Here is a 23,119-nt window from a genome sequence, read left to right on the forward strand (position 1 = left end):
AAAATGCGCCTGAGCAAAAACTCATCTGTTGGTAATAGAACTGAAAAATGCCTCATTCCGGCTAGAAGTGGTACGAGAGCTGCTACTGCTCCAGCAAATTTATTTTGCCTTTCAAGGGTTTAATTGCACACAACATGGTGCAGTTTTGATTAATCCTTCAGAATTTAATATATACTCTGGAGGGGTCAATATGTTGATTCTTCATGCATCGCTATCATGGGAGTAACTGAAACGCATTTAAACACCACAGGAGGTACACTTCTCGAACTTACCTGGTCCTGCCAAGGGTAAAAAGTGCTCATTAATGACTCAATCCAGGAGGGGAGCCAGTAGAGGGGATGCTTCCTCTCTGACACTATTTCTGATTTGCTTGGCAGGCACATTTCCCTTGGGGAGGTCCCAGGTGAGGCACACACTGGAATCTTCCAGGCTTATGCCCTGATCATTTTAATGAGAAAGCAGCATCAAAATATTGGCACCTTGCATTCAGCCAACATATGGAGCCACTGTACAGGCATTTAATTGAACTCTTTCAATATTACGAAGAGTAGAGCCAATCAGGTTGATGAGTGTTTATTCTGTGAACTTGGACTCTGCAGAGGTGATGTACAGGTAATAACAAGTCCATTTTCCATTTTCATAGAGAATGATCATTTTAAATTTTAGATTCCAGATTCCTGTAGTTAGATTTTAAGTACATGGGAAGTCTGAGTTGCAGTGCTTTAGTAAACATGTGGACGGGTATCATAAGGTCTTATGGTTTGTGTGTAACACAAACAGACTCTAAGTTACCAACCCTCTCCAGAAAATCAGAACCAGAGGTGAAGAACCATAAGAAAAGTGCAATGGGAATGCTGCACTTATGAAGTCATTGTACCAATTATCTCAGGGAAAGCAGAGAAACAAAATAGAGTACAGAGTGTAGAACCCAAGAAGGACTGTAATTTTGAGTCTGCCTCTCTCTGTGTAATGTTAGAGAGCCTTTTCCAGCCTGTTTCTCACTTAAAAATTGTAATGTTGAACTGATGCACAGAGGCTGTATTATGGCTGCATTGTGTCCCACCCCCAAATTCTTATGTTGAAGTCCTAATCCCCAGGACCTCAGAATGGGTCTGCATTTGAAGATAAAACCTATACGGAGGTTATTAGGGTAAAATGAAGATAGATGGGTGGATCCTAATATAATATTAAATTATGGTATTCTTATAATAAGAGAATTAGACACAGATCCACACAGAGGAATGACCGTGTGAAGACAAAGGGAGAAGAGAGCCATCTGTAAGCCAAGGAGAGAGGCCTCTGAATGAATCCTACCAATACTTGGATCTTGGACTTCTAACTTCCAGAACTGTGAGAACATAAGCTTCTGTTATTTAAGCCAGCCAACCTGTGATATTTTGTTATGGCAGCCCAAGCAAACTCATACAAGGTGTTCTAAATCTTCAGTGCAATCAGATACACTAGTGCTCATCATGGCACATGCCTTCAGAGAATGGAAGTTCCAATTCCAGCCTCCCCAGTCCCATCACACAGATGCACAAGTAGAAACAGATCAATTAGGATGAGTTGCCTTAATGTGATAAGAGTGAGAAAGGAGGAAAGTCACCTTCTGGAATTCAGAGGCTCAGCTCATGGTCCATGCCTCATCTACTGAACCATTCTGCCTCCCACAAGAAATGGAAGTACAGTGGGTATAGGGAAACACATCAAACAAAAGCCCTAGATGACATTCCTGGCTTCTAGCCAAGAGCAGATTCATATCTCGATGTAGCTTCAATACTTCTAAGCCACAAACAAGGGGTCAGCAGGAGATCACTGTGTACAAGCAAACACCTTTTTCAAAAATCCCTGTTCCATAGTGTTATCCAAACAATCAAGCCGTGTCTAAACCATTTTTTCTCCTCCTATACAGACAAAACTCTCTGACAAACCTATGATGAAATTAACCTGATTCCTAGTTGCCAGCCCCTCAAAAATCCATCTCCCATGATGGTAAAAAAACATTCCAGGCATATTCATAGACTGTCATGCAAGAATTTGAAGAGCTTCATGCCAAAGAGAAAACCAGGGCCCCAAAAGGCCAGGGTATTGTGGAACCCAAGGTTCTGAGTATAAACTCCCTATACCCATGGTCGGTGTGCTCACAAGATTAAACCAGTTATGAGACATTTAAAAGTTAGAACAACAAACATCCTGCCAGGTTTTCAGTGAAACTGTAGTCAGACAGGGCTACCTAGTCATGTGTGCCCCTCTTAATCTCCCCTGGGGGTCAGGTAACTTACCCAGGACCTGAGAAATATGCATATCCACCCACAGCCTGTTCCAAGTTGGTTTCGCTAGTTAAGTTAGGTCTCTGTCAAACTCTGATTCTTGGCAGTTTTGAGAAGCAGAACCAAAGGGAAAATTGGATGCAGTCCAACTGCAGTGAAATTAGAAGCTGCCTTAGATACACCAGGGTATACAGAGCAGGGACTTGTTTACTCAACATGTAAGTTAAGGTCAACAAGGGAAGGAATGCTTCCTGTTCATAAATCCTTATGGGCTGTTTGTTTTGGGACCTCTGGTTGTTCCTGGTGAAATCCCAAAGAATGTGCCTGGGAATAACCAGCTTGGTTACATGAAATGCATTCTCTTCTGCAAATCACTGAAGTCTTACCCAGTCTAATAGCATTCAGTTCCTGTTTGTTCTCCCCAAAAAGCAAAAGGATAGAATTATCTCTCCTCTCAGAACAGCCAAGACCTTTGACCATTCAAATGGTCAGCTCTCCCTTTAGCCTGTTGACTCAATTCAATTGGAAGAAAATTTCATCAGGAGAAATCTGTGTGAATGCTAAGATCCTAATATGTGCATATGAATACATTTCACCTTGCCTGTAAACACATCTGTTACTGTCTATTAAGCTAGAATATTGATTTTCAGACTTGCTCCTTTAAACTACAAGACACACTGTGGCCTCTATCCAGCACCTCTTTTAACTTCTGTGTTTTGGGCCCTATATTGTGATCTACCAAGAGAAGCTTCTTTCCATTAGCAATATTTCCTCATAAACTCCATGGAGTTCTCCAGTACAGTTTTTCTTCCTTTGAATCAATGGTGGATGCAAAGTGGGTTAAGCTATTTCAAAAGAAGTGAGTTACTAAATTGCTTTTCTCTATCATCAGAAACTTTTAATTACATATGTTTACTAGAAAATTTTTGGTAGATGGTTATTTAAAAAAAATCAACTGACATTAATGACTCTAAGTGTGAAATACAGATCGAGTAAACATTGCTTTCTTTTTTTTCACAGAGTATAAGTGGAGAGAAAAACAGACTTTTGCTATTAATTGATGCAGTTTCACCCAAATGATCCTGTTGAGTGAGAAATAAACACAATCCTAACATAATGATAATTGCTTGCTGTCACCCTGACTTGTTTTCTGTGCTTATGGCCCTGAGGATACCTGAGGATTCTTGATGGTGTATGAGAGGATCTTGTGCATGCCCCACATGAGGGTACCGGTCCTTCCCTCTCGCATATTAATATGAATTTGAGCAAAAACATCAGGCAAACTGAACAGTTAATGACTCATTTGTGAGCTTAAATGCTGGAAATGAGCATACCAAAAAGGAGGCATGTAAAACTGATCCATTAAGGCTCAATGATCCACAGGATTAAACCTGAAAGGTAACACCTTTGAAATAAGTTCATCTGTAAACCCAACTGGAAACCTCTCCAAAACAAACAAACAAACAAACAAAACCAGAGTTCCTTCCCAGTGGAGGATGAGGAAGAGCTGGGGTATTCTCCAGGTACCAAGCAGAGATAGACCTATCTTCTGCCCCATCACTCCAGAGGTCAGGAGGAAAGCACCACTCAGCCAGGAGCCAAACACTGCCCGAGATGCTTGCCTGCCACCTGGCTGTGTAAGACACTAGACCACAAAGTCATGAGGGAGAGAATGATTTGCCCTCAGCTTGGCACCAAAGATAAACACTATGGAGGAAGACAGGACTGGAAATAAATCCAACAGGCATGTCATCTTCAAATGCAAAGGACGAGCTCAGAGATAAAGGTGGGGACAGGTACAGATAAACCTGAGTCACATTCAGGAAGGCATCCATCTTAGGTCACCTATCTGATCATTGGCCCTGTAATCACATTGCCTGGAGACAGGGACAGGAATTTCTTTTGTTCACAGCATTGCCAAGGATCTGTGATTTCTTGGCCTGATCTTTGGACAATGCTGCACTGGAAACTTTCTGAAAATAGCACACTTCTCAAATGTATGTATCACCAGGAGAGAACTGAGATAATACACTCTGCCCTAACTTAGTCACATACCATGAATGGCTCTAGAAATTCCTAAAAGGAATGCCAGGACTTGGTTGTAAGTGACGTTGAATTATATGCCAGTGACCTAAAAATAGGATTCTGCTGACAAAAAGGAAGACAAAGAAAGGTGAATTTCTTTCTTTGTGCTCACATACCCGAGAGAAGCGTGACTTAGGATTTGTTCAGACCACACGGTTCCTGATGAACAGACTTATCATCAAAAACCACCGAGCAACACCAGCTCTTTCAGGCTAGTAGGAGACATTGCCTCCTCCCATCCCACCTAGAACTGCACCCCGCCAAAAAGCAAAGATATGTAGTCCCATTCAAAACGATGAAGGGCATTCTTGGCAACACAGATTTATCTGTTTTTCTTCTCCTCTGAACCATATGGAATGATTCTCCAGATCACAAAACAACCAATAGGAGCTGGGAGAACTCTACGGGAGGCTAATCCCTAAACACAGGCTTCAAATAGTCATTAGAAGTACCAGAAGATGTTGAGCCAGAATCCTTAGAGCAATGAATGAGGGAGAGAAGTGGGGAAATGAGAAGGCAAAATCCTGTACTCCACAAGAATTTCAACCAAACTCTGACAAAATGCCTTCTGTGGTTCACAAGATGGCAGACACATTGACAAGACCCAGAAAGCAAGATGGTCAGGCCTCCTGGTTTCTGAGTCACACATTCAGTCCCATGGCTATCCTGAGTTTGCCTGCCTCTCAAGGAACACATTGCTAGAAGCATCTACACAATGCTGATGCTAGAAGCCATTAGCAGTTATGAAGTCCTTCCAACATCTTCAGTGTTGTCCATGTATTCAAGTATTACTGGGCTAACAGAGTCTGAACCCAGACCTGGGTTCTACTAACCAGCTATGCTAAATTATGCACTTTTCAAAGGAACCAGCAGGGCCTCCAAGCAAAGAAGATAGAGGTAGAGAACATAGACTCTACCTCTTTTTTATTTTATTTATTTTATTTAAGCAAAATTTTATTTTATTTAGGATTTATTTTATTAAGCAAAATAAGGAGGCCCTGGGGGAAATGGTGTATGTGTTCCTCCTTCCAATACAGAGACTTTCTTATTACCAGTTATCATCTCAAACTGACCACTGAGGCATCAAAAATTCAAATGAGAGATGGGCTGGTAAGGAAAGTTGCTTGTTTTTATGGTGTATCTTACTTGCTTAGAGGCAAAATCTGTTGCTGCATTTGGACTCCTGAGATGGGCTGCAGCTCTTGCTTCAGGATCTAAAGATGTGACCATCTGAAGCAAAGAAAGAAACACTCAGTTTCCTCCAGTGAAAATAAGACACTGCAAGTTGATAAATTCTAAGAACCAGGAGAAAGGGGCCACACTTCTAATCAGGGCACAAAATCTGCTACCAAACAATGGCTTAAAAACCATGGCATCATGCTAAAACTGATCACCCATAGAAGAAATTTATGACCCTTTCCCGAGAAGCTCAAAGAACTGTTTCACTTTCATAGTATTATTCTGTTATAAGAGAGTCAGCATGTAGTGCTACATTCACTCAAAAATTAAGTCATGGCTCACGCAGGCTAACCACCTAAAATAACTGTTGAGATGTAAATTCTTCAGCACATGTTTATTAAGAGTAACCACAATGAAGTATTCCAGGCACTGTATTAGGCTCTAAGGACTCAGCTTAAAAGAAAATAAGCAAAATCCCCTGCTCTCATGGAGCTTACATTTTAAGAGAGGTAGAAATGGAACACTAAGGAATAAGTAAGCAAAATCCATATTGTCAGACAGTGATAAATACCATGGAGATAAACAAAGCAAGACAAAGAAAGAAGTGTGTTAGGGTTACAATTTAAAAGAGGGAGAGAGCAGTCAGAGGAGCTGTCATAGAGAAGATGATGGTTTAACAAGACCTAAAGGAGATGAGGGCATTCATCATATAGATACTTTAAGAGCTTTCTAGACAGATGAAGTAGAATGGGCAAAGACCCTGAGGTAGGAAAGAGATCTGTTTAGTAACTAAAAGTATAGTAAATGAGGATATGTAAAGTAGAATAGCATGAGATGGGGTGAATATGAATAGTTTATAAATATATGTATGTACAAAATATATGTATATTACAATGTTATTGTTATTCAGTCATTAACTCATGTCCAATTCTTTGCAACCCCATTGACTGCAGCATGCCAGCCTCCTCTGTCCTTCATTATCCCCCAGAGTCTGCTCAAACTCACATCCATTGAGTTGGTGATGCTTTCTGACCATCTCATCTTCTGCTGCCCTCTTCTCTTTTGCCAGTATCTGGGTCTTTTCCAATGAGTCGGCTCTTCACATCAAGTGGCCAAAGAACTGAAGCTTCAGCTTCACCATCAGTTCTTCCAATGAATATTCAGGGTTGGTTTCCTTTAGGATTGACTGGTTTGATTTCCTTGCCATCCAAGGGACTCTCAAGAGTCTTCTCTAGCACCATAACTCGAAACCATCAATTCTTTGGCACTCGGCCTTCTTTATGGTCTAACTTTCATATCTGTACACAACTACTGTAAAAAATATAGCTTTGACTATATGGACTTTTGTTGGTGAAGTGCTTTTTAAAATGCTGTCTAGGTTTGTTATAGATTTTCTTCCAAGGAGCAAGCGTATATTTTATATAGATATAGATATAGATAGATAGATAGATATAATAACGCATATGTATATGTGCATTTCATTGTTGTTCAGTTGCTAAGTCATGTCCGACTCTTTGTCTTACATAGCTATATGACTGTGCCACGTATTTTGATCACTCATTTACTGAACATCTATTATATGCAAGCAACTGTGCTACGAATAAGGTTGTAAATAACACAGATGCTGGTTCCTGCTCTCGGGGAGCCTTAAATCAAATCGGAGGCAAAACCAAGATCTCAGAACTCCCATTTGGCACTAGAGCAAATTGGGAAAAAGCCAACAATGAATTTCAGGAACCTGGCCCAAGTTTGCCACAAGCTTCAAGAAAAATAGCAGGTAAACTGATTTTCTTTAAGTCCGTTCTTGACTGAACAAGGAGTCTACAGGCTTGTCCCTTATTTGCATTCATATGTTCAGTTGGCCCTACTGACCAGTACTAAGAGGTAAAGGTGCAGAGGTGGAGGAGTTTCCCCTTAAGGAGCTTGCAGTGTATTTAAGGAGACAGATTACAAAAAAATTACAAGTATACAGTGTCCCAGGGAATTCCCTGGTGGTCCAGTGTTTAGAACTCTGCTCTCGCTGCCAAGGGCCTGGGTTCAATTCCCTGGTTGGGGAAATAAGATCCCATAAGCTGCGTGGCGTGGCCAAAAAAACAAACAAAAACAAAAAGCTAGCATATAGTGTCCCAAGAAAATGCCTGCATAATTTAGTCACTTAGTAATTAACATGCATGCATGCTAATTTGCTTCAGTCGTGTCCCAACTCTTTTCGACCCTGTGGTCCATAACCTTCCAGGCTCCTCTGTCCATGGGATTCTCTAGGCAAGAATACTGGGGTGAGTTGCCATGCCCTTCTCCAGGGGATCTTCCCAACCCAGGGATCAAACCCGAGTCTCTTATGTCTCCTGCATTGGCAGGTAGGTTCTCTACTACTAGCACCACCTGGGAAGCCCAGTGATTAGCATGTAGCAAATAGGATGGATAGATGTTAACTGTTTTGAGTACCGTAAAGTCACAAATATCCAAAGCCCTCACCAGTGCCAGTCTATATAATTTATGATGTTAATTTCAGAAAGGTGTATGCGGTCCAAGAAACCCTCTGGTATAAGAATATGCAGATCAGGTCTGTGATTAAGACATAGGGAAACATCTGTTTGATAGTTATAATGCTTTAAGGATAACTTTCCAGGGGAATTGGTGCCAAAGGTGACTTTTAAAATAAAATGAGAGTGAATTGGATTCTTGGAATTACCATAAACAGCCATCCCTGGGTATCCACGGGTTTTTGATTCCAGGAAAACACACACACAGACACACCATGGATGCCAAAACCTAACTGCTCAGATCATTTATTTAAAAAATGACATAGTACAGGCAGGCCTCTTTATCTGCAGATTCTGCATTCATGGAAATCTGATGCTGGGTCAGCTGAGTCCTTGGATACAGAAGCTGCGGATATGAAAGGTTGACGATAGGGATCTGCAGGTTGACACTAGCAGCCATCCAAGAACCCTCCCCATACCGCTGCTGGCCTTGGGTGTAGACCAAGAGAAGTCTTCTCCTTGCTTTAGAGAAGTGCAAGGAAGGTAATTCTGAGTTCCCAGTAGAAGGTGAGACCTAGCAGAATGAGAGTTCCTGGGAACAGGCACTTCTCTTGATTCCCGTGACCCCTCTGGTCTGTCTCCTCTCTATTTCCTCCCTGGTTATCAGTCCTCCTTTGAACCTTCACAGTCACCTTAAAACATTAAAAGCACAGAGCCAACCTCCCTAACAAAGTAGATGCACTGTTCCCACACTTAGCCCTCCTCTGACTGCAGCCATGAAATTAAAAGACACTTACTCCTTGGAAGAAAAGTTATGGCCAACCTAGATAGCATACTGAAAAGCAGAGACATTACTTTGCCAACAAAGGTCCGTCTAGTCAAGGCTATGGTTTTTCCAGTGGTCATGTATGGATGTGAGAGTTGGACTGTGAAGAAGGCTGAGTGCCGAAGAATTGATGCTTTTGAACTGTAGTGTTGGAGAAGACTCTTGAGAGTCCCTTGGACTGCAAGGAGATCCAACCAGTCCATTCTGAAGGAGATCAGCCCTGAGATTTCTTTGGAAGGAATGATGCTAAAGCTGAAACTCCAGTACTTTGGCCACCTCATGCGAAGAGTTGACTCATTGGAAAAGACTCTGATGCTGGGAGGGATTGGGGGCAGGAGGAGAAGGGGACGACAGAGGATGAGATGGCTGGATGGCATCACCGACTCAATGGACATGAGTTTGTATGAACTCCTGAAGATGGTGATGGACAGGGAGGCCTGGCATGCTGCGACTCATGGGGTCGCAAAGAGTTGGACACAACTGAGCAACTGAACTGAACTGAACTGATGTTGACATTTGGCAAAATAACCAGTGCTATTTTGTATCTCAGCCAGGGGTAAGCATGCTTTCCTGCTCAAGCTCTATGAGGGCAATAAACATGTTTCAGGGTATTTTTACTTTTTGGTCTCTGGATCCTTACCACCAGAAATAATTAATACCGTGCATGACATCCCACTTTCCCTCCCATCCAAGTGAGTTTGTTTCATGTAAAAGCTAGTGTTTGTGGAATATATATATATATATTCGTACATATATTTATATAAACTATATATTATACCATTATATATTTATATATTAATATACAATAATATATTATAAATATAGTATTAAATAATATATTAATATATTACTGTTTCTTTAGAATATATGTACACAAGCATCTGCCAAGCATTTTATAAGTATTTACACATTTAATGCTCACCATTCCCCTATAATCACCTCCACTTTTAGAGGAAGGAAGAAATGAACTATGTTGCCCAAAGTCCATCAGCTGATACCAGCAGCTCCAGACAGCCAACTCTATTCCGCACTGTGTGAGCGCGTGCCTGCCCCATCCTCCCTAGTAGATTATGCTGCTCTTACCACCTCTATCAACAGATAATTGCACAAGGATTCAGCAAGTCCAAGTGTCTTGCCAAGATCACAGCTTCAGACCCTTAACTTCCCTGAATCTTCTGCTGTGGGGTTTTTTTTTTTTTTTCTGTGAAATTGTGGTCCTCTGAAAAGCCTTATGACCAGAATGGCAGACATCACTTTGGAAAAGCCCAAAGCTGTCCTTCCCAGTCTTGGCCATCTCCTGCATAGGGGAGGAGACGTTAAAAAATCAACTTACTTACAGGAAAAGAAAGTAATACTACATTCTACATAGGTTTATAAACACCCAGTATGAGACAGCTAGAGAGAGGAGGATAATTTCAGATGCATAATGAACAAACAGCAAATTTCATAGTGTGGGCCTTGTTTATACTTCTGCCATCAACTTTAATGATGAGCCTATTTATGCTAAACTTCACTACATTATCGGAGTCATTAGTGCCTGTGAGTGAGTGATAATGTGCTTGAAACTTCCACAAGTACGTGGGGCTTTCTTGGAGCCTACATTTCAATGCTGAGAGATGCAGGGCCAACGAATATTTGTATATGTACACTTAGCACAGCTACTTGGTATTTGGCCCTAGAAAGTAGCCCACTGGCCAAACAAGCTTGGGAATGTGAGTTAAAGAGAGCTAAACCAATTTATTTAACCTCAAAATCTCTAATACAGTATTAGATGTTAATGTGTCCTCTAAACCTACATGTCCTCTAAACCTAAGTGTAACTTCATGTTACATTCTCTAATACTGACCAAAGAAATCTGCTTCAAAAGAGGGCCTATCTGATTATTAGTCTATTGAAACACTAGTGTAATGGGTGTTGAATCAAAGAACTATAACAAAAGCCAGTGTTTAACTATAATAAAGAGTAAACAGAAAATGCATCAGTTCCTCATATGAGCATTATCCAGTGTATATCTGGGCCTGGCCAAGTTATCTGCCCTCAGATGCAGGTCTTCCTAAGGGTGTATATTTACCAAGGATGCACATTTCTGCAAATGTGAAGTCGTAATGGAAAAGGACTCCATAAAGTTAAAATCAAAGCCTTTACAAAGACCCTCAAAACTCTGCATGAGAGCTTCCCTTCTGTCAATGGGAGCTGGAAGTCTCAAGTCTCCCTTTATTGGACCACAGGCACATTTACTCCCTGACTAGGGAAGCACAGCACCATTAGATGCGAAAAGGGGGTACATATTGAAAATTCCAGTCAGCATTAGCTTCTTCCCCAAAGATGATCCACATTATTAGCAGAAAAGCTGTGTGCAACCTCAATGAGGCCTAATAGATAATCAATACAACAGTCAACACTGGACCTTAGGAGCTCAGAATGGAGCCAGTTGAAATAGGGCACATGGACATTCCTACCCAATGGCACATGGACATTCTCACCCAACAGAACATAGTACCTTCTGAGAGTGTTCTCACACCAGAGAGTCCCTCCAACCACCTTATGTGAAGGCACAGTCCCTGTAGCTCTCTGGTCCACCTCCCAGTTGTTTTCTACAGCACTTATTGCCTAATATTATCTTATCATTTTTCTTTTTGATTGCCCGTGTCCTCCTACTACATTATATGTTTCATGGGAAATTGGGGACATATCTGTCACCTATATCACCATAGCCCCCACGGAACAATACCTGCCAAGGAGAAATCAATCAAGAAATACCTTCTTCACACTGTATGAATGTTCTGCTTTCAGGAAATCTTGATCAGGGAACCAGATCTCCTGCCTTGGGGAGTGACAGTCCTGGGTTTTAACTTCCTGTGCTACCTTGACACAAATGGCATGTCTCCTTACACTCCTATTGGCTCCACCCTAACCCAGGGCAAAGAAGGTAAGAAAAAACGAGGGCAGGGTAAAGAAGGCAGAGTCCTGGTGTAGAGATGACATCACTGTGTCCTTGGGCTTAAACTCTATCCAGAAGGCCCAGGGCTTCAAGACAGACTCAATGGTAACCCGCCCCATGAGAAAGGAGCTCTTTCTTAGCTTCCTATATCACAGCAGACAATCCCTAGCATTTGTACCAGCCCTCTAGCTAGAAGGAGCCTTTTACAGCCTTTAAACATTGAAGAGAACCTCTCCAATATTTTATTAGCAGCCCAGCCCACAGCCCTTTCTAAAGAAATCACTTTGAATCATTCAAACACCCTATAAGGTCTGCCCACCCCCTTGCCTAATCTTGGCCACCTGAATAAAGAAATGGCCACAAGGTCACAGCCAGCCAACCCGCTGACTGAGAGACCAGCAAACTTCCCTGTGTTGTTCATAGTTAGGAAACTTGCAAAGTCAGACCCTACCCTTGTAGACCTGACAAGAGATGCTCTGTACTCCTAGCAGGCGCCTAACTCCAACTCACCTGAGGTCTGACCAGTCTTCATTTCCTGTGAGTTTGCTCTCTACCCAGCCACACACACCCGCTTTCACTTCAGGTAGCCCAAGTGGCCTTTCTGACCTCACAATCAGATCTTGGTTGGAATACCTGCTTTGGGTCTAAGATGCATCAGCTCTCTTGTTCCTTTATCTGTGTTCTCAGGGATATCCCCATAAATCTTGTTTCCTACCCTTACTTTATGTCCCTGCTCTTTTTGCTAATTTATTTTGCTGTAGTTGATTTACATTGTTGGGTTAATTTCTACTATACAGCAAAGTGATGCAGTTATATGTATAATTTGTTGCTTATCCATTTTATATATCACAGTTTGCATCTGCTAATTCCAAACTCCTAATCTATCTCTACCTCACTCTCCCTCACCCTTGGCAACCACAACTCTCTTCTCTAGGTCTGTGAGTATATGTCTGTTTCATAAATAAGTTCATTTGTATCATACCTTCGATTCTACATATAAGTGATATCACATGGTATTTGTCTCTTTCTGATTCACTTCACTTAGTATGATAATCTCTAGGTCTACCCATGTTGAAACTAATCTCATTATTTCATTCTTTTTTGTAGCTGAGTAATATTCTACTGTATATATATGCATACATACACACACACAAATGGACTTCCCTGGTGGCTCAGATGGTAAAGAGTCTCCCTGCAATGCAGGAGACCTGGGTTGGGAAGATGCCCTGGAGGAGGGCACGGCAATCCACTCTAGTATTCTTATCTGGAGAATCCCCATGGATAGAGGAATCTGGTGGGCTACAGTCCATGGGGTCACAAAGAGTCGGACACAACTGAGTAACCAATCACATAGCACATGTATACATATATATACATCACATCTTCTTTATATATTCATCTATTGATGGATACTCAGGTTATTCCCATGTCCCTGCTATTGTAAATAGTGCTGCTATGAACATTAGGATGCATATATCTTTTCAAATTAGGTTTTCATCTTCTCTGGATATATGTCCAGAAGTGAAATTGCTGGATCATACGGTAGCTCTATTTTTATTTTTTTAAGGAACCTCCATAGTATTTTCAATAGTAGCTGTCCCAACTTGCATTCCCACCAACAGTGTAGGAGGCTTCCTTTTTCTTCACATCCTCTCCAGCATTTGTTATTTCCTACCTTCTCTTTAAAATCTTTAAATCCTAGTAGAAGGATTCCTACCCATTACAAACTCAGGCATGATCTGTGACTTCACGTGGCACCCACCGAAATTATTCTGCTATGTGTTGAGCATCTATTTTGTGTTTGTCAGATTCTGGCAGTATGAAGAGGAGGGAGACACAGCTCCGGGAGAAGCTCCTAGCAGGGTAAAAAGGAACCAACATGTCAACATAAATTGCTTCACTCAGTGTGAAGAACTAAACAAAGCGACAACAAAGCTGAGAGCCCTGAGATCGCTTGTGTAGGCTGAGGGTCAGAACTGGTGCCTCTTTGTCTGTAACGAATCCCACGTTCAAACAGGGTAAGGCTGGGGAAAAGATTGGATGCTCGTCATATCAAAGCTAAAAGTATATGCACAGCACAGAAAGCAATGCACTTAGAAACGCTGCTGTCATGCAGACATGGACATGATAGATGTTTGTCAAGCCAGATGAAAAATTCCTCCTCTCCATAAGTAAGGGCATTCACAAACAGGATCTGAAATAACCTGTTAATGAAACAAGACTAAATGCAATGTAAACACATGTGCTTGATTTATCAGTCAAAACTCTAACATGCTCAGTGGCATCAAAGGTTGTGTTCAAATTGCACTGTGTCCCACATTTCATCTCTGAATGGTCTTCCCCTTCATTATGCCAATTAAATTATTATCTCACTATCTTTAAATAAGGAAGCACACTTAAATGAATGACAAAAATAAAACTGTCACAATACAAAGAGAATGCTCACAACTGCATGTATTAAAGGATAAAATAATCCTGATCAAAAGTTTCTGTATGAGTATAGTTATTATTAGTGCCATCTACCTTACATGGTAAATCAAGAATAATGAAGATATGCCACCTGTATTGAGTTCCATAATTCATTATTTGCTCCTAAAGCCAATATTTCTAAAAGGAAAAACCAAGGTAAGCAGTATTAATGAGTTGTTGGATTTAGAAGTTTTAAGAAGATTTTAATACCTAGCTTCTTTTATGACAATCTTTTAATTAAAAAAAAATAATTTGGCAGTGAAAAGACAGAATCTGGGTCTAGAGAATCAGGCTGGGGTTAAAGCAAAAAGGTTTATTGGTTACTATTTGTATGACTAATTTGCTTTGTTCATTTAGGGAATCAATTTGTTGCCATTAAAGGCTTGGGTTTCCTATATTTTACAATTTACACACATTTCCTGATGTGAAAGAGCTATGTAGCTTGTAGGAGTTCAGAGAAGTTATCCTGTAATGGTCCAATGGTTTTTCCCTAGAGGCTCAGATGATAAAGAATCTGCCTGCAACACAGGAGACCCCAGTTCGATCCCTGGGTTGGGAAGATCCCCTGGAGAAGGGAATGGCTACCCATTCCAGTATTCTTGCCTGGGAAATCCCACAGACAGAGGTGCCTGGTGGGCTACAATTCATAGGGTCACAAACAGTAGGACACAACTGAAGCAACTTAGCATGCATGCAACGGTCCAATAGACGCAGGTGTTCTTAAAATGCACTTGCAAATAGAATGGAAATGCCACCATGCTTACCATTCTCCATAAATAGGGAAAAATCCTGAGCAATGTGGAAGCTTGGTTCAGCAGATATATGTGTGTGTGTGTGTGTGTGTGTATCCTAGTACAATAAACCCGATGTGAAATAATAGAAATTAAGAGGGCCCTTCCTAGCCTGGACTATTTTCATCTCAATCTAAATCTAATTTTTCCCTAACTTACAGCAAACCCCGTGGGAAAAGCTGAAATTCATTGATTTGGAACAGGATGGATGACTATCCTTCAGGAAGGTGGAGTGTCCCCAACTTTGGGGACGAAAGAGTTTTTACAGATCATAGTAAATCAATAACTCATAGACAGTATGACACATACAGAATATCCTTACTTAAGATGAAAAACAAATTGTGCATTGCGATCTTTAATCAATAAAGAGCTAACAAATCAGCAGTGCAAACAAGATGAGAGAATCTTATTTCATCCTCAGTCACGGACTGAAGAGATATACCGGGCTGTGTTTTGTGGTTAAAAATTGCTCCCGGGATGGTGTGCTTGCGCACTATTGAGTAAGAAGGTCAGTGGAGACCGACTCACTGTGGGATTTGCAACACAGAAAGGACAAGTGGGTGGAACATAAAAGGGCACTCTACACAAATGTCAATTAATGCATTATTCTTCTACAAACTTCCTTTAGCAAGTAATTTGGTGGCTTTAAAGCCTCCGTTCTTCCTGTGGGAGCAAGAGGGAGACTTCTTGCTTTAGCTTTTCATTAAATGATGTTCAGAAGAAAACCTATCAACAAAGACTAAACACTTCACATTAAAACTAGAAGGCTTGACCCACCCCAATTAGCCCAAATCCTTTGAAATTTTACAAGAGGTCCTTTCTTTTCTGTTGCCAGTTAACTCTAAAAGATTGTTGGTGGAGTGTTACTCTTCAATTGCAAAAACTCCAGTGAGCACGGCATACGGGAGATACGCTAATTGGAGTCATCCTTTGAGTACCTGGAGCATTAGGACCACGTAAATGATGCTCATTTTATAGATGAGTCCTCTGACACTCAGAAAGGTACATGGACATGCCCAAGGTCATACAGTTGAAAGAGGCAAAGCTGGCATTCATATCAAGTCAGTCTGAATCCGAAGTCTGTTCTCTAATGCATGACACTGCTAGCCGTAATTTGCCCAACCTAATTTTCCTCTGCATTCTCACATACCCTTCTCATTTTCATATATCTCCTTAAGGCCCCAAATATGCCTTGTACTGTCCCACTGTTACAGTTTTCCATGTGTAATTTCCTATTCTGGGGTCTGCTCCACCTTTTAAAGTCTACCATTCCTCACGGTTCTGCTATGAGCACTGTCTCCCCTAAATTCTTCTTGCTTCTGGTTGCTGCCAACAAGGCACTTCTACTGCCAGCTTGTTCCCATTTCTCTACACCACCTCGTTTTCACCCCCAAGTTAGATGTTGTCTGAGGGCAGAAACTGTGTGCCTAGTGTCTTAATCATCTCAGGCTACTATAACAAAATACTGCAGACTGGGCAGCTTAAACAACTGACATTCTCTCACAATTTTGGAGGCTGGGAGGTCCAAGATCAAGGTGCTGGAGATTCAGTTTTTGGTGATGGCATTCCTCCTAGCTTGCACATGGCAGCCTTCTTGCTATGTCCTTACATGGTAGAGAGAGAAGGCTCTGGTTTCTTCCTCTTCTTACAAGGACACTAATCCCAACATGGGAGCTCCACTCTCACTGATCAAGCTTAGGCTCATCTAAGCCTAATCAACTTCCAAACGTCTCACCTCCAAATACTGTCACATTGGATATTAGGACTTCAACATGTGAATTTTGGAAGAACACATTCAGTCCATAGTATCTAAGTAATAACCATTGAACATGCAAATTTTTGTGTCAATCACTGTTCCAAGCTCTTTATATTGATTTATTCATCACTATAACCCTATGAATATATTCTCTCACCACCCTTATCCTACAGATGGGAATGCAAAGGCAAAGAATGGTCAGTAACATGGCCCACACAGCATGTCACTAATGAATGAACACAGGCCTTATTGTTCCAGAGGTCACACCCTCAGCTTTAACACTATAGCATCTCTATATATCCATGCTAAAAAAGCACCCAGCTCAGTGCCTTAGACATGTGCTCAGTCGCTAAGTCACATCTGACTCTTTGCAACCCCATGGACTGTAGCCTGCCAGGCTCCTCTGTCCATGGGATTCTCCAGGCAAGAATACTGGAGTGGGTTGCCATTTCCTACTCCAAGGGATCTTCCTGATCCAGATATCGAAGCCGCACCTCCTGCATTGCAGGCTTTCTTTTACCGCTGGGCCACTGGGACACCCACCTAAAACATAGACAAAACCAAACCATTGCATAGTAGTTGGAATAACCACACGCAATCAAACTCAGGGTTTGTGGTCTTAGTCAGCATCTGGTTCATCTGTTTAAACAGAAAAGATACAGAAAGGGGCAGTGTATGGCTGGGTGCAAGAGCTGGCCTTTTGTTGAGAAAACTGAAGGAAGAAAATTGTTGTTCCTCAACTGAGGGACTTGCTGACTACTTCATGGTCTTTCTTCTTTTTAAGCCACGCCCCTCCAAAATACAAAAGTAGATTTAAAAGAAGCTCTTTCTTAACTACAAAGTCCTGGTTAACTGTCTCTCTTTTCTATCTGTACTTACAAATTTTAAAAGAAGCAGCTCTAAGGCAAACTAGTTTCTTGATTGGTATTAAAATCAATGGATTTCAGAGAAAATCAGCCTTTCATTCATGCAAACATGTATGGAGCACCGGAAATACATGCAGTGGTCACGAACACCAAAACGTAAGGCAACACCCATGGAGACAGGGTGGCTTTTCACATGATGCAGAGGATACCACCATATGAAAAGCAGAAATAAGGAGTGATGGGAGCATGCAAAAGAATCAGAGATGGAGCTGAGGCTTTGAGGCTGAGAATAATCAGTAACTACCTTCATCCAATACCACAACATGAGATGTGATGAAGCCTTTGTCAAAATATCTTAATTATCATTAGTAGTAGTAGTAGTCAGTTCTGTGACATACCTTCCAAGATTGCCAGAGGCATCAGCTAAGTTTGTTCATTAACTCTTTATCATGCATTCCCAAACTTAACTGTTGAGGCTGAAGCATTCCTAACCTAATTCCAGGTCTTCAACAAATAAATATCTATTTCCATCTCACAAATAAGCTGGAATTTCTCAAATCCCACCTTGTTTGCCACTCAGCAATACTTCCGTGTACTAACACTTCTGTTCAAGACAGAAGACATTAATTAAATAATTAGCCTTGAGCTCAGACATGTAAACAAACACAATTCATGAATTTGTTAATTGTTCTTCCCTGCTGTGGACAGGAGCCATTGTTAGCAACAGTAATAATAGTGCTGACTCCGATTTCTGAGAGACACTTTGGATATAGGAGGCAAAATGAGCTCTCAGAGGCGGCAAAGGTGCTGAAGGGGAGCACAGAGCATTCTCTGAAGATGACAATTATATGATAGCTCGGTTTATACAGTCATGTGGAATACTAGTCAACCAAAAACAGACTAGTGGATGGATAGAATTTGCATCAAACACCAACAATTATTTTTGCAACTCTTCCAGCACTCAGAAATAAAATAATTTTGATAATATCACACACACAAAAAGTCATGCTTTGAAAAATAATATACCAAGCATCAGCCCCTCCCCCTTTAGCAACAGGGAGATTTGATCTGAATAGAAAGGAAACTAGACGGTACAGATTGGTGTTCCAATGTTCCCCTAGGATTTCTTTATAAATGAACTATAAATAGCAATTATCAGCAGACGTGTGTATACTGGGCATGGAAGACAGACGCTGGTTGACAACGGGTTTCCAATAGGAAACACGAGGATAACTAGAAAGCAAACCAAAGTATTTTCTCTGCTATTTATTAACATGTCAATCACTGCTTCCTCCAAAAAATGTCATAAACATTTCTCCATGTTCTTCATTCACATGAAAACCTAATGATACTATTTCCTGTCCCATGTTAATGGCAGCTGATAGTGAATCTGTTGATGAATGAAGTGGTGTGTTCTGATTTTCAATGGCTGGACTGTAGGGTTTCTATCACTATAAACCTAGAAACAAGATCAAATTGAAATAAAACTGAGCCATTGGCCCCAGAGAGGCATGCTGCCTGTCAACCAAAAACAGACTCCCCCAAATGACAGATGTGGTATGGGGGACAGTAGGGGACATACACAGAAAGTGAGGAAAGGAAGAAGGGAGTGCAGGACAACATATCCCAGAAACATCAGATTTTCTCACAGAAATACAGAGGACAATGGGGCAAAGATAGGCACCTACAAACTCAAACTCAGGAGCCACCTCTCCCTTTAAGATACTTGAGATTGACAATCCCTGTTGTTTTTAATGTTCTTCAAACTTCAAGGCTCAATTTGAATCCCATCTGCTCTAGGAAGCTGTCTGGTGTCACCACCTGTATGATGTGTTCCCCGCTGTCCTGTGAGCTCATAAGTTGAATTCTACCACAGTGATCCGTGCATCTGTCTTGATTCTCCAGCCAGGCCGTAAACTTCTGGAAAGCAGGAGCTGGGCTTCACACCCTTCAAATTCCCCCAGGACCTAGACACGGCATAATCCCTCACTGCAGATGCTCAAAACATGCCTGTAAAATTAATTCATTAAGCAAATAACTGTCTTCTCTTTTTTTTACTGAATTATAGTTCATTTACAATGTTGTATCAGTTGCAAGTGCCCAGCAAAGTGATTCAGTTATACATATTAATATATATTCCTTTTCAGGTTCTTTTCCATTACAAGCTATTACAAGATATTGAATCTATTTCCCTGTGCTATAGAGTAGGCCTTTGTTGCTTATCTATTTTATATATATAGTAGTGTATATCTGTTAATCCCATACTCCAAATTTATCTCTTCCCCTATTCCCCATCTGGTAACATCTATGAGTCTATGGCTATTTTGTATATAAATTCATTTGTATCATTTTTTCAGATTCTTCATATAAGTGATATCATATGATATTTGCCTTTGTCTGACTTCACTTAATATGAAAATCTCTAGGTCCATTCATGTTGCTGCAAGTGGCATTATTCCATTCTTTTTTATAGCTGAGTAATATTCCATTGTATACATGTACCACATTTTCTTTAACCATTCCTCTGTCCATGGGCATTTAGGCTGCTTCCATGAATTTCTTCTAATAGTCATAGAATGTTTTTATTGTCTGCTTCTTGCTTTGGGATCCTGGAGCAGTCTTGCCCCTCCCTTGATGGGTGGATTCTGATAAGCCAAGATGCCTCCAAACTTAGATCAAGACTTAGCAATTACTCCAAGTGGCTTTCCCTCATGCCTTTATGTGTTTTATGGCCAGAAAAGCTTAAAATTTTTCAATAAAAAAGAGCTTAAAATTTTTTTAGAGCTTAAAAAAATGTGAGAAAATGAGGGAAATACCATAGGAAGAGTATTTTGCAAGTTGTGGTGGTCTGGCACTTGAATAAAATTCAAAATATATGACCAGCCAACCTGCTTACAGAACTTTCTCCCTGCTTTCTAGTATTAGACTTTCCCACTGAGGTCAAACTAGGTGACGTGCATGTCCCTTTCCCTTCAAAATCAAGATAGTGCTAAACACAGTCCTCAAACTTTGAATAAATGAGTGAATGAATGAGGAAGCAGACACTTGGGAGCTGGGAATTCAAAACTGAGTGAAGTTCTCATCTCTACCCTCACAAAATACACAATCACCCAGGAAATATAAATCAAGACACAGATATGAAAATTAATATTGTTAAAGGTAGGGTAAGATTAAGTCGCAAAGCAAAAAAACAATATTGACACATACAAAACAGGTCAGGTCATGAGGGAAAGCCAGCTGGAGTAACTGTTAAGTGTTGAGCTAAGTGTGGAGACACGTATCAGAATTCACCCACCAAGTGAGAGGTAAGGGTATTCCAGGCCCCAAAAGCAAGAATTAGCACAGCGTAGTAAAAACAGCCCAGGCTTTGCTCAGTGAAGATGTGGGTCCCAGTGTGATGTCAGCCTCTTTCAAGATGGATGACTTTGTGTGAACCACTCTCTTCTTTGGAACCACAGTTTATTTATCTTGAAGTAGGAAGGTTCACTGCCAACTTCAATGGACTCTCATATTAAATGCAATGCTGCAAAATTGCCTGGCAAAATATTTTGCAGAAGATAGAGGCTAAAGATCTTTGGGTGTATTTGGGGAAAAGCAATCAATGACGTATTTGCAAGAGAGACATACTATGGACCCAACGCTCACTGCCAACGATACAAGGGGAATGTGAACAGTCAGCACATTTCAATTCCTGTGAAAGCCCTCATGAAGTTGGTAGTCTAGTTGCCAGCACACAAACACCAAGTGTGACCCAGGGTCAAAGGAAACTAGGGCGACCAGTCATTCAGATTTGACCCAGTAAGCTCCCAGGACCTGAGACCTTCCATGCTAATAAAGGAAAAGTGTTAGTTGCTCAGTCATGTTCAACTCTTTGAGACCCCATGGACTGTAGCCATCCAGGCTTCTCTGTCTATGGAATTCTTCAGGCAAGAATACTGGAGTGGGTAGGCATTCCTTTCTCCAGATTTTCCTGACCCAGGGATTGAACCTGAGTCTCCTGCATTGCAGACAGATTGTTTACCACCTGAGCCACCAAGGAAGCCCAAAGCATCATTGAGTTGGTGATCCTACTGGAGAGATTCAAGTTATTACAAGTTCTGCAAGAGCTCCAGGGAAGGAAATGGTACTAGAATCTATATAACTGGGAGACTTGGTAAAATAAGGACTTTTTAAACCTCTACACTCAGCCATTTCTCCTCCTTTCTATTCTCAGGATCCTGAACATTTTTTGGAAAGAAGATCCACTCTCCTTAAAACTCAAATTTAAACAGGACCCTGAGCTTTGAATATGAAACCTGGCTTTCAGGTTCTGTTGGGTATAGGCAAACGCTGTTTTTCTCATTCTGAAGATGGATAAACTGAGCTCCACAGACAGGTTAAACAACCTGTTCAAATCAACGACACAGCTGGAAATAAAACCCAGTTTCTTTACCTCCTGGTTCAGTATGTATTTTAGGATATATAACATAGGCTTCAAACAGTGTTTAAGTTCTATTTAACCTTAGTGGGGAATATTCCAATTAACATATCCACCCCCAGGGTGTTTCTCCCAGTTGAAATTTTCTTCCTTTTTTTCGTAAAGTGGAGACAGTCTCCCATCCCTCTTTCCCCACCCCCCCCTCCAACTAAAGCTGGCAAGTGTCTGTGGCTTTTTGGCTTTCTGCTCAATTCAACTCAAGAGAAGCTTGAAATATATTCCATTTTTTGTAACAGTTAGGAGAGAACTGTTAAAGGGTGGGGAAGATCAATCACTTGTGAAAAATGCTAGGTGTCCCATTATGGTGTGATAAGTTCAGCTGCATAACATATGCATTTTTTTCTCTCTGAATAAATGGCAGAAGTCAGTTCCCCATAAATTCAAAATGTATATTAGAACATGAAATCATATTTTAAGTAGATTTCACATATTGCTTCTCTTTATCATTCTAAATACCAAAGATTAAGCATGCCACTCGCTCTTGAGGTCTTTTCTCTGCTTTTACTTTTTTTTAACTTTTGTTTAATCAGATATGAATAGTAGTTGGTAGCCTTTATTGTTCAGAACTACCTGAGAAGGAAAGGAAGAAAATAAACTCTGCTTACTCTCTCCATTCCAAACAACATTTATTTTCATTATGACTGTTTCTAGGCTCTTTCAAAATGGCACTGTCACCCAAATGGTAAAGCTGACCACAACACCTTTTCACAAAGCCAATCCTACCGCACCCGTGTGCTGCTCCTTTGATACAAAACTGTCTCTTTGTTTTCATTTATATTAAACTCTTTCAAGGATCCCACATAGAGGCAGTGGGATGGTGGTGACGAATCAGATGCTGAAGCCAAGATCTTCAAGTTGAAATCCCAGCTCTGTCACTTCCTAGCTCTGTTACCTTGGCCAAGATACTTAACCTTTCTGTAAAATGTTTCAGTTTCTGTAGAATGAAAGTCAGCCACTTCTTTGATCATCATCAATA

The sequence above is a fragment of the Bos mutus genome, chromosome 6 (genome assembly GCF_027580195.1).
Source record: "Bos mutus isolate GX-2022 chromosome 6, NWIPB_WYAK_1.1, whole genome shotgun sequence".
Classification (NCBI taxonomy): Eukaryota; Metazoa; Chordata; class Mammalia; order Artiodactyla; family Bovidae; genus Bos; species Bos mutus.